At 49.6% G+C, this 12396-nt stretch overlaps 1 protein-coding gene across 21 annotated transcripts in view; it reads right to left on the bottom strand.

The window, feature by feature from the left end:
• The window catches only part of NFASC (neurofascin), a 197916-nt gene extending 186410 nt beyond the window's left edge, over positions 1 to 11506 (bottom strand). For 10 of the 21 annotated variants that reach the window (XM_058275046.1, XM_058275051.2, XM_058275054.2 and 7 more), the window contains exon 1: positions 11344 to 11506. The gene's annotated coding sequence lies outside the window, so the exon portion shown is untranslated. The remainder of the gene's footprint in view (positions 1 to 11343) is intronic. The other 11 variants (XM_058275042.2, XM_058275052.2, XM_058275055.2 and 8 more) reach the window with 2 other exon arrangements.
• Positions 11507 to 12396: the final 890 nt, after the last annotated feature.

The raw sequence follows: 12396 nt of genomic DNA, 5'->3' as shown, positions 1-12396 counted from the left end.
GTGCCAGGCATGGTTCCAGGCACTGGACACCCACTTTGAATTGTTCCATGAGCAGAACTGGCCTACTCTGAGTCAATCACATTTTTCAATTCCACACGGCTGATGATACATCCGGCGATGGAGCCCATGACCTTGGGTACCTTGACATCATGCTGTAACCACCTCAGCTAACCACTGCTATCCAGACTGAGAACTACTGTAGGGGAGGCATAGTAGTATAGGACATAAGACTATCTATGTCCTCAAGACACTTACAGTCTTTCTTCGGGTAAGAAAGGCGAAGCCAGGTGAAACTCAGTGTAGACAGGAGAAAAACTACCCAGATAATCAATGGTTCTCAACCTGGGCTGTATATTAGAATTACCTGGAGGGCCTTTAAAATACACCAATGTCCAGACTCAACCTCAGTGACTGATTTATTCCAGTGTGGGTGGGTTGCAGGAACAGCATATTTTTAAATCTGCCCAGGTGATGCTAATGTACTGCCAGCAGTGAGAACCCAGGTGTGGAGACCTGCCAATCAAGTGTGGTTCCCCCACAGGCAGCATCTATTTAGAAATGCAGACTCTCAGACCCCAGCCTGGACATACTGATTCTGAAACTGCATTCTAACAGAGCGATCCATGTGCACACTGAGGACTGAGACGCACTGACATAGAGGATGGTGGAAGGCAGACCCCTCCCTGTGAGTCAACCAGAGCAGCCCCTCCCAAGCCCCAGCTGGGAGAGGCAGCCCACCTGCTCCCTGCCAGGCAGATCACACCCTTGAGAGTGGAGCAGGGGGGCTCAGGTGACTGTGGGGAGCCGTATTACAGAGCTCTGCTTCTCTTGTCTCCTCTAGAGCTGCACCTGAGCCTGCATCATGGGGCTCCATGTACAAGAGCTGCTGGAGTCCCAGCAAACCTTTCTGTGATTAGGAGGAAGTCTGAGAGCAAGACTCTGCCACCATTTCAGAGACAAGAAAAAAAGGAGATTCTCCCTGTTCCACACAGTCCTCTTCCCCCTTCCCCGTCCCCCTCATCAAGGGCTCTTCGCCACAGAAGGGGCAAGCTCAGGACAGCACAGCGCAGTGAGACAGCAAGCTGTCTGACCGACCATAAAGGCCGCTCTGTCACTGCAGGCATGGGGGTGGCTGGTACCAGCTAGGCCTATGAAGCAGGGAATCCTCAGGAGAAGGCCAGACAGAGACGCACACATAAGCTGGACCCTCCAGCCGCCTGCACCCCACCCCCAGCTCTGCATCACTGCTGCCACTTCTGTCTTTGTTTCTATCAGTTGTGTGTGTGTGTGTGATTATTCATATGTGCCTGCCTCTTCTCTCCCATTCGTCTGTGAGCAACCACCCTTCGCTACTCCTTTGTCACTGTCCACAGTACCAAGGAGAAAGATGAACACCCTGCATGGGCTCAGTAAATATTATTTGTATTCATGTGAACACATTTTCTAGGGGCCAGCCCCATGGCTCTAGGCTATGGAAGAGCCACTCAGAAGCAGGCATTTATTAAGAGTTATAATTAGGATTCTATGGGAGAAAACAGAAGTATAAAGCATGGTTCCTGCCTTCAAAAAGCCTGCATTCTCCTTTATGAATTCAGACTTATACATGATAAGGCAAAGACAAGAGACCCAAGGAAACCAAGCATGCTTATGAAATGAGGTGTGGCAGGCCTGGGGGCATGGCAAATGCCAATACAATGGGAAGTTCCTGTTCCAGTCATTTGACAGGTTACTACCTGCCTATTGCCTGGCACTTTTAAAGCATTTTTCCCCCTCTGGTATCTCTACCAAACATTCTCACCCTCATCCTGGGCGATATCCACTGTACCAGGGAAAAAGGGTGAGAAGAAAATGCCCAAAGTTGCAATGGGAGACAGATGAAGACCAGGAGCACCTCTCCGCTGGGTGCCCAAAAGCAGGTGACACAGCAGCACATCCGCCTCCCACCTCACCTGAGAGCCAGGCTTTAGGGCCACAAACATGCATTGCCTCTCTAGTCAAGGCTCCCAAAGGTCTCAAAACCAGTTCTTGGGACCTCAGCCAGAGTACAAAGAACTTTCTCTTTGTCCTTGAAAAGAAAATTGCAGTATATCATGTATGGCTGTTCTCAGCGTGAAGACAAGAAAGTAAAGGCAAATGTATAGCCAGATGAAATCTTTCCATTCAGATTCAGCATGGGGCTTTCTCCAGCAATTTGTCAAACTTATCTCCATGCAAAGTCCACTTTCCTCTAAGACAGAGAGTTTTAGATATTAGGGACTAATAAACAAGGATAAGTGGCAAAGGTCAAGGACTCTGACTATATAGAGCTGTGCAGTCCAACACAGAAGCTACTAGCCACATGTGGCTATTTTTACATTTAAATTTAAATTACAAGTTAAAAATTCAATTCTTCAATCACACTATCCAATTTCAAGTACTCAACAGCCATATGCTTAATGGCTACAGTGCTGGACAATGCAGATAGAAGACATTTCCACTATCACAGAAAGTTCTATTGGACTAACATCAAGCATTTAGATGTTTCATTTTCTCCATTGAGTAGGATCTTCTGGAAACTTCTGCACTCTCTCCTAGCTTGCTGGAGACTCTGTGGAATGTTGAATAGAGGGAATGCACTTTAACAATGGATTAAGAAATGTGCTGGGATTCTCTGGAAAACACAGAGATTCTAAAGCAAAACTGACAGGGCTAAAAATCAGGTCATCTTAGCATACTCATGTGCACACATGTGGTCTCTTCTTAAAAGGGCCATTACTGGTTTCCCCCAACCCATACTTTTGCTTTCATCACAAAAACTGTGAAGTTAGATGCTGTAACCAGTTTGCTGCCAGAAATCCCACATGTTACCCAGTCCTAGCCAGGATCTTCTGCCAGATCACTTTGGGTGGTTCTAATCATTTTCTGGCTTTATCGTCTAAACTGTCATCATTGGAGGAAATCTTTCAAAGTCCTGTCAGCACCCTGGACAGCAACTAGCTCCCTAATAGCACCCAAGGAAAAGTTTCAGCACTCCCTTTCCCTGCAAACTCCCCTTTAGAAGGAACTGTCTCCTCAGATACCACCAGATGCTTGTGCAGGGATTTTCCACTCACTTCTAGCAGCACAGCCTTGTCCTCAGAGCAAGAACCAGCTCAGAAAAGAAGCTTCTAATGGTCCCTTCACCAAGAAAAAGCCCAATTCCTTCCTCAAGGAGAAAAGGTTCTCTGCATTCTGGCCCCAGCCAGTCCCTTCAACTGCACTTCCCACTACTACAGCCTGATTAATTCACTATGTCTGTCCATACCAGTTGTTTTCCTTCTCTAAACCTTTGACGGACTATGCTTTCTCCACCCTACCTTAAATCTCATTTCCTTACATTTACCTATTTAAATCCTACCCATCCCTAAAGCCTTGAACCAGCCCCTCTTCTCTTCAAAACTTTCCCAAAGGACATTAGTCTACATTGATTTCTTCCCATCTCTGACATTTGAAATCACTGCTGGTTTCAATCATGCTTTAGGGAACTTAATTACATATCATCTCGCACAATTATTAGGTTCATTTATGGGCCAGTATGAGGAAGAAGGGATAGCTTTTGCCAGCAATTCACCATGCAGCCACAGTAAGTTACTTCACGCCTCTGAGTCTCAGTTTCTTCATTAGCAAAATACAGATCTTGAACTAAAAAGTCTCTATTATTATATGAATTGAGGATTCTCTTATAATGAGTTGCCACCTAGAAGAGTGCTATGCACATAGTAAGAGCTTCAAAGAATAACTGCAAATGCAATGGGTATTATATAAATACAAAACCAAGGCACAGCTCAGGGCTGGGATCAGCCACAGAACTCTGGTTTAGCTCCCAACATGAGTCCCAAAAGCTTCAGTTCCACTCAGTGTGTGATGATGATCAGAAAGAGATCAAGTTTCCATCCCTGCCCACATCAGCATAGGAAAATTGCATGTGGCCTCACAGGCATTTTCCTTCCTAAAAAATATGTCTCCTCCAACATGTGGAAAATACCATACAATGGGTATCAGAAGAACGACATTATAACAATGCCTCTCATATAAACACAAGGATATGTCACCCAACTCCTGCCAATATTCTGAATTCATTACTCATTATGCATAAGCCCAGATAGATTATGGAAAACAACAAAAAGTATAAACCTTGGTGGTGCTCAAAAATAAGATTATGGCTGGTCTCACAAGGTAAAAAGTACTGGAGCAGTGGGGGGAGGGGGGATTGGAACTGACTTAAAATTTCGGCTCCAAATTATACTTCCTGTCAAAATGATATCTATAATATCCCTTCACATTTATTTAAAATCCTGTTTTAAAAGCATTCAGCTTATGTATCCACATACAATAAGGTATAAGGGTGACTCATCCCCTCTTGCACATGGAAATAATAAGTCCCAGAAATGTTTAATCAAGTTTGCATTACAAATAAAGGTCAAACTAGAATCAGAATCTAGTTGGAATAATTTGACTGACAGAGGCAGCACACACATGTGCACAGATGCACATACATATACTCAGAGGACTCTTGGCAACCCAGAAAGAAGAGCTATGAAACACAATGACCTTGAAACTAGAAGATTCAACCAAATACTTGCAAAAAATGCTACTGCCAAAGGAAACTGGCCAGCATCCGTGAAGAAGAAGGGAGCTCTCATCTCTGGAAAGAGTCCTTGGAATTGCTCTGCCAGCCATTCACTCTCATCCCAGAAAATCACAAGACCTGAGAACAAACTCAGCATCTAGTCAGTCCACCAGAGAGAGTTCATCTGCCCAGCTTGGCTAAACTAGGTCCACAAGAGCTGACTCAGCATGAAGGCGAGAAACACCATGTTCTAAGATACTCTTCCCCAAGTTTGGCTTCTGAGGTACTCAGAGAAGGAAAGCAGGGAGCCCTCAGTACTAGCCAACAACCAGGGCAGAGGAGCAAAATACCTGAGTACTCCAGGTCCTCAATGATTGCTTCTCAATATATCCCCAGACAAATCCCTCCCTCCTGAAAATACATGAGCCCACCACCCAAGCCATGCCATTTATTCACCAGGACTCGATCTCTGCACCTTTCTGCCTTTGCACTTGCTCTTCTTCCAGCAGCTCTGGTTATTACGTCTTCAAGTCTTGGTCTTTCCAGACCAACCTCAAGTCCTTCCTCCTCCAAGAGGCTCTTTCAGATCACCCAAGCCCAGTGTTGTCTGCCCTCAACCTCCTTACATTTATTGTCTTGAAATTAGAAAATGGCTTTTATATTTGAACATATATCACTTTTCTCCTTTTTGGGCAGAGGCAAGATCTTGTAAACCTCCACAGAGCTCCAGAAGATGATGTGGTTTCCCTTTTATGCACAGCAGATGCCTTCTAAATCTTTGGTGATAATGACAAGAATGACAAGACCTTCTCAGAAGGCTCACCTGCCACCAAGGGCAACCAAGTACAAGGGGCTGGGTGGCATAGGTGGAAACACAGCAAAAGGGAGCCCACCTGAACAACAGCAGCCCACTCAGTCTTTCTCCAATTCTGGGTGCCTGGGCCTTCCTCAAGCTAGGACTGAGTCGGGAATCCTCTCTTCCTCCCCCTGAGCGGCTGATCCCAAGCTGTTTATCTCGTTAACTCTGTTTATTGTGATCCTGGTAAGAGGTTCTGGGGCCCTCCAAGCCCCTCTCTAATTAAATTCATTAGAACAGATTGGGGCTTTCTTTCTGAATCTCAGAAAAATTAACAACACGATTAGCATCATAATGACGGGGAGAGGGGCTGCCAGGGAGGCCTTTCAGGAGGGGCTGGCCCAGCCGGGAGGGCAAGAGTGAGAAGGGGCAGGTGAAGGAGGAGGAGGCAGATGCTCAGGCAGCTGCTTCCCTGGGGAGGGAAACTGCAGAAGGGGAGGGGAGGACAGGGGCCGCAGGAGATGACCCCACCGTGCCCCAGGCACTCCAACTTTTCTTGGCCTGATGTTTGGGATGGGAAAGACAGGATGAGAAGTTAATCACTAAATGAATCCCAGGGACTTGGGCTTCTGGAGCTAGAGAGTTTTACAGAGAAAGATACTTAAATTTTGTTAATGATGGGGCTGGAAATGGAACATAGGACCTTCATGTCTTTCATGATGATGTCCTTTCCTTGCAAGACTTTACTGCAGGGATGTGGGGTCGGGGAGGTGAGGGCTGGGGAGAGGAGGCAGGATGAGGACAATGAGGCAGGTCACTTCCTCCCAGAGAGCATGAACCCACCATGCTTCTGCTTACATACCTGGAGAAGTGTTCATCTACAGTCCTTCCTCTCCACCCTTCTATCCAAATTCTACCTATTCTTTTTTTTTTTTTTTGATTTTGTAAAAATATTACATTAAAAAAAAATGAGGTCCCATTCAACCCCACCCCCCCAGCAACACTCACTCCCATCATCATGACACATCCATTGCATTTGGTAAGAACATCACTGGACATCTCTGCACCTCATGGTCAATGGTCCACATCATGGCCCATACTCTTCCCCATTCCATCCAGTGGGCCCTGGGAGGATTTACAATGTCCTCTACCTATTCTTTAAGGCTCATCTCCATCCTCACCTTCTCAGTGAACAGCAGCTACCATCTGATGAGTATTTACTACCAATCAGGTAGTGTGCTGGGCCCTTCACTACCTTATCCACTTAATCCTTAGAACAGCTCTGCAAGGTCCATATTAACATCCCCATTCTACAGATGGGGAGACTGCAGTCCCCTGGTTAAAATAAAACCTAGGTCTGTCTAACCTCAAAGGCTGAGTGCTTTCCACTGTGCTCTGTCACCTCCCTGACTGCAACTGATGTACTGATGGATCACTTCTTTTGAAATTTACTGTCCAGGGTCTAAGACAACAATGAAAATTCCATTATGTCTTGTATTGTTGCCAAGGTGCTTCACGCATCTCCTTCAAATTCCACCAATGAGATTGAACATATTTCCATCTTATTTCCCCGATTTGAAAGCAGGAACCACATTTCCATATCCTTCAGAAGAACATTAAAAAATGTGTGCTAACTGATCCCTTCTAACAGATTTTTCTAGATATCCCCATGCATGTGGCTAAAACATCTGAATTCTTTACTTTTCTACCAGGGTATACAGAAGAGGATCATGGGGTTTGAAGTCAAACAAATACAGATTTAAATTCCAGCTCTGCAACTCACCTGCTCTGTGATCTTAGACAAGCAACAACCTCTGTTTTGTTATCTGTAAAACTAGGATCCTAACAGTACCTCCTTTGTAGGGTTAACACTTCAGAGGATTAAATGAATGACACTCATAAAGCACATAGTAGGGTGCCTAGCACTCAGTAAGCATGGCCATGCTATGATGCCCCTTTTACTTTTTCTGGGCTCACCTCAAGACCTAAATGAAAGGAGGATGGCTGAGTCTGCTCAAGCTGGCTGGCCCCATCTAATGCCCTTGGTCAGCAAAGCTGCTGAAGTGCCTACTCAAGCACCAAGCACAGCCATTAGCTCCCAGAACCTTCCCCTGCAGTCCCAGCAACCAGATCAGATGCATCCAACATCTGCCCTTGCAAGTGGGCCTGGACCCAGGACCATGACTAAATGCTCAAAAGTGTGACATCAAACTACTCTAGCCAAGGCAGGGCTCTATCCACTCCAGGTTCTACTGCCCACCCTGACCCCTCAGCCATGCTCCCGCAGTGCCAGGAACCCATCTAAGAGCTGTCAGAGCATCTCTTGTGCTGAATTTTAATTTGTTTTTCACTTCTGTCTCTCCAATTTGATCTATTTGCCCAATACCTACCACAAGTCCTGGCATTTTTTCAACAGCCCAGGACACACTAATTAAATTAACTAAATTAGGTGTGTGGGGAGGAGCTACTCAGATGGATGAGGCTGGAATTTCTATCCTTAGGCTGCTTTCCCAGTTCAGCTATGGATGTTCCTGGTAAACTCTGCTCAAATATATAACTTCTAAGGATCTCTCCTGCTCCCCATCGATTTCCTGTCCCCTCCTGGTCTTCTCTAATGACTCTCACCTGACTCCAACTATCCCTTAACTCCAACACCCTTTCACACATCAGAGCTTCCAACATTTTTAGCTGCCTTGGTTCTGAGCACATAACTGCATGTGCTTGCTGTGCCCTCAGACTGGGAGCTCCCTGAGGGCCCACACTGGACCTCTTTCCTCTGACTCACTCTGACTGTCTAAACATTTCCAGACCATTCTTGGCCCCTAAAATAAAAGTGGTTAGAAGACCTAAACAGGAGAGTTAAGTAGCCAGTGACCTCTTCCCTCTGGGTGCCCAGTCAGGCTGCAGCATCGAGCAGGATTCGGCTGCATACAAAGCATCCCTCCTTGCCCCTCCGGCTGGGAACCAGGGAGCACCTCACAGTGAACTCCAGGGTTGGCCTGACCTACCCTTCTGGACAGCATCAGGCAAGCCCTCTTCTTGGTTGGGGATGCGAGAGGGCTGACACCACTGGAATTAAAAGTACCGCTGTCCAACATCTCTGTCAGGAGGATCTCACTCAAACTTATCTATGTAATTTGTCTGATCAGGTGTTTCCCCCATGACACCGGGGGGGCTCTGAGAGACGGGACCCTGTCTTACTCTTCATCTTCATGACCTCAGCACCTACTACGGCAGCACACTGTAGACTTTAATTAAATGAATGATCTCTAACCAGCCTTAAGTTTCTCTCACTACACCTGCCCCCAGGCAAACAGACTGAGCCCTGAGCTTCTCCGCCTTTCTTCTCTTTTTAAAATAACGAAGTGATGATCCTCACTCCATTTCCAACTCCTGGATGGTCTTGGAAAACTTAGTGTACCCTCCAGCTTCCAAATGAGCTCGATGGAGGTGCCAGGAATAAGGAACAGCTGCAACAATCTACAATTCCAGAGCCCTGGAATCCCGTGCCTCTGTCGGCAGAAATAGGACCCTCCTCCCTCCTCCCCTTCCATGCCCCCAGAGAGCCAAAGCAGGACCCATCTCCCAGGTATCAGCCATTTCCTTGGCATGCCCTGAAAGAACCAGTCCTTCTAACTGCAGCCCAGTTCAGCTCCACAGGGAGCAACTAGACACACTCGTCAGGTCTCCGCTCTAGCTCCTCTCACCATGTGCCTCGGCTTATCTCTGTGTAGCCTTTGAGATGTCAAAGCAAGGGAACAAGGGGTGAGATTCATTGCACAAAACTGGGAAATGCGTACTGTTGTCATCAGAATCCCCTACTTAACCTGAGCCCCAATCGAGCATGTCAACGTCAGAGCCTTAATCCAATCAGCTCTCGACAGCTTCAGGTGATGCCTCCTTCCTATACCAGGAAAGGCTGGTAGCCCTGGGTGGGCGAATGCCCGGGGAAGCTGCTTGCCCCACCCCCACTCAGTGACAGGGAGGAGACGAGGCGGAGAAGGGCGACAAAGCAGAGGACGGTCAGCCCCCCCTCGCTGCACGCCCCCTCGCCGGCAGTGCCTGGGTCCCGTTCAGTCCCGCGTGAGCCGGAGTCCAACCGCTCAGCTTTCTAAAGTGAGGGGGCCTTTCAGAGAAGAGACAGTGTCTATAATTGGCTCCTAACCTCCCAATTGAAGCCTCTGGGTTTTAGCTGAGGATCCCTGGGCTGCTATTGCCTGTTTTCTCTCGCTCGCTCGCTCGCTCTCTCTCACAAGTGCCAGCTCAGGCAACATAAAAGGTGGAATGTATCCGATGCAGAGCTGGCTGCTCATCTCCTTCAGCTCTTCCTCCGGTGCAATTCCTCCAGGCTCAATCACCCCCAAACCAGCAGGGAGGCTAGATCTCTGCCTGCCCCCTCCGTCTCCCTCCTCACGGCTGGCACCATCCCTGCCCCAGGGGCGTTCATGCTCCACACACAGTTCCCTGGGCTTCCCCTTTTTGTGGCTCAAGTTCTGTGGGTTCTGAACCAGCCAGTCACTATCCCCACACAAACAATTCAACCTGCGGGCCCCAGAGTCCAGGGGCCTTGCCAGAGATTTGACTGGGCCCAGTAGGGCTCACCACAGTTCCAAGGATAGAGGGAGAACAGAGCCACTGCCGTCCACTCTTCCAGGCTGAGGGAGGAGGCATCTCTCCCCAACACACACACATACACACGCACACACACATACACGCACATACGACCCACTGCCGACCGCCAAGGAACCAGGAGCAGAGCCTGACTCAGGGCACGAGAGGGGCTGCCGTGGGGACCGGAGTCGGGGTGATTCAGCACTCTGCCCACTCCCAGCCCCGCCACGGCCACACTCATGACGGCTCCTGATGCCAGAGTGCTGCTTGGAGGACGAGGAAGAATCCTTTCTTAAAATCCTGACTCCACCCCCTCCTCCAGCGGAGATCCTCATCCAGGCCTGTGCGCTTCAGGACTCAGAACAAGACGCAGGAAGAGCCCGTCCAGCCATTCCCTGAGCCAACCTCTTCCCCATCCTAGTTTCGCTATGGCTAGCACCCCCCTCTCCAAGTCCATCTAGGAAACAAACCTGAACAGCTGGGGGAGGAGGGTGTTGGAGAGGAGCATAAGAGAGGCCCACCCTTCACCTCCAAGCCATGAATAGGGACAAACACACGTTATAACTGGATTCCACCCCCGTGAGTACACCAGGCCTTAGGGCCCTGGGCCTCCCCAGGTGGGGCGGGAGGGCCCAGGGGCAAGTGAGGGGACGTGGTCCAAACCTGGTGGCTAAAAGCAGCACCAGGGAGGGCAGGGGGAGAAGGTGCGAGGTGGGAGACCAGCGAACAGCCAAGGGAGGGGAGAGGGGGTTCTTGACAGGAGCTAGGGTGCAGGAGGAAAGCAAGAGGTTGCTGGAAGGGCCGGGACAGGGTGTGCAGAGGAAATAAACTGTGAGGGAGCTAATGGAGGGAAGGCACACGGAGTGATGTAGGAGCTTGGAAAGAGAATGGAGGAGTGATGGAATAGGGCAAGGAGAGGGGCTGATGTGGGGGAGGGGAGTGGCAAGGATGGGATGAAAAAAAAGTGGGGTGTCGAGGTAAACAGAGGTGTAGGGACAGGGGAAGAGAGGAGAGGGGGCAGTAGGTGAGGATGCAGGAAGGAAGGGGATGCAGCCAAAGAAGATAGAAAGGGTGATGGGGTAGGCAGGGGGTTGGGGGCTGGACGGGGGTAGGGTGCAAAGGAGGATGGGGCAGCAATGAGACGAAGATATGACGAGAATAGGATAGATTCAGGGCAGGTGACGGTGTGGAGACGTGAAGGGACAGGGATGTGGACGGAGGGGGATGGGGACAGGTCGGGGAATAGAGGTGGAGAGAGGAGGGCGGGAACAAGGGGGTGTCGCTAGCTGGGTTTCCATGGCCCCCACTCTCCCCTACTCCCATCTCTCCAGCGTCCGTGTTCGCCTACCTTCAGGGGCTCGGGCTCCGACCCTGGGCGCAGTCCGAGCTGTTGGGTGCGGGCGCCGCCACTTCCCCCGCGTCCCCTGCAGCGCCTCTCGCCGCCAGCCGCCGCATTAGGGCAGAGACCAGCCCGTGCGCGTCCCCGGTGGCTAGCGCGCCCCCGACAGCCTGCGTGCGCGCCGCCGCGCCACTCCCTCCGCGCGCGCCGAGCGTCCGTCAAGCCGGAACCCGGACGCAAGAGGAGGAAAGGATGCTCGGGTCGCAACCTCGCCGTGCGCGTCTGGGCCCATTCGCAGAGAGAGGGGCATGAAAAAGCCTCTCCTTTCTCCTCTCACCCTACCCACGGGCCTCTTTGAGGACTGACGTTGGGAATGATAATGATTCATGCTGGTTTCCGTTTGCTGAGAGCCTACTACGTGCCAAGCACACAGGAGGAAATAGCCCCAGGACCCAGCAGGGCCGCATGTTTGTCCTATATATGCCCCCTCCACCGTCAAACTAGGACCTCTTGCGGACAGGAATTTGTCGGGCATCTGTGTTCCCAGGGAACTGCAGAGAGACACCTGCGACAGTGATAAGATTCTGATGCGGGAGTCATAGACTGTTAGGCGTGGAAGGGCTCTTGGGAGACTCTAGTCCAGTCCCTATCCGAAGCCACAGTCCCCTCCAGGGCTCTATTCAAGGCTGCATCGGGCCCCTTTCTCTCTGCCCACAGAGCCTGGACCCTGGTGGTCTGAGCTATACCCACCCGTCTGCTTCTTGGCCTCCCCCACCAGGCCGTTCCCCAGGGTATCCCCAGCCCTAGCACATAGTAGGTCAGTATAAACGTGCTGAAGAAATGAATGACTGCTAATGATAGAAGAAATCATCCAGATAATTGATAAAATGTTTCCACTCTTCAGTTAAGTGCCTCAGAATACACAATTGCCCTGTTTGGCAATAAGATGGGAGGGGAAGAAGGTTGATATGGCTGCCTCTGGGTGAGAAGGACACTGGGCATATATTTTTTGCAGGTTCCCTGTCTATACAATTTTTGTCTCTTAAAATCAGCATGTAGGCA

Source organism: Dasypus novemcinctus, chromosome 13, assembly GCF_030445035.2.
Source record: "Dasypus novemcinctus isolate mDasNov1 chromosome 13, mDasNov1.1.hap2, whole genome shotgun sequence".
In the NCBI taxonomy this organism is placed as follows: domain Eukaryota; kingdom Metazoa; phylum Chordata; class Mammalia; order Cingulata; family Dasypodidae; genus Dasypus; species Dasypus novemcinctus.
This window is presented reverse-complemented; position numbering and strand designations above follow the sequence as displayed.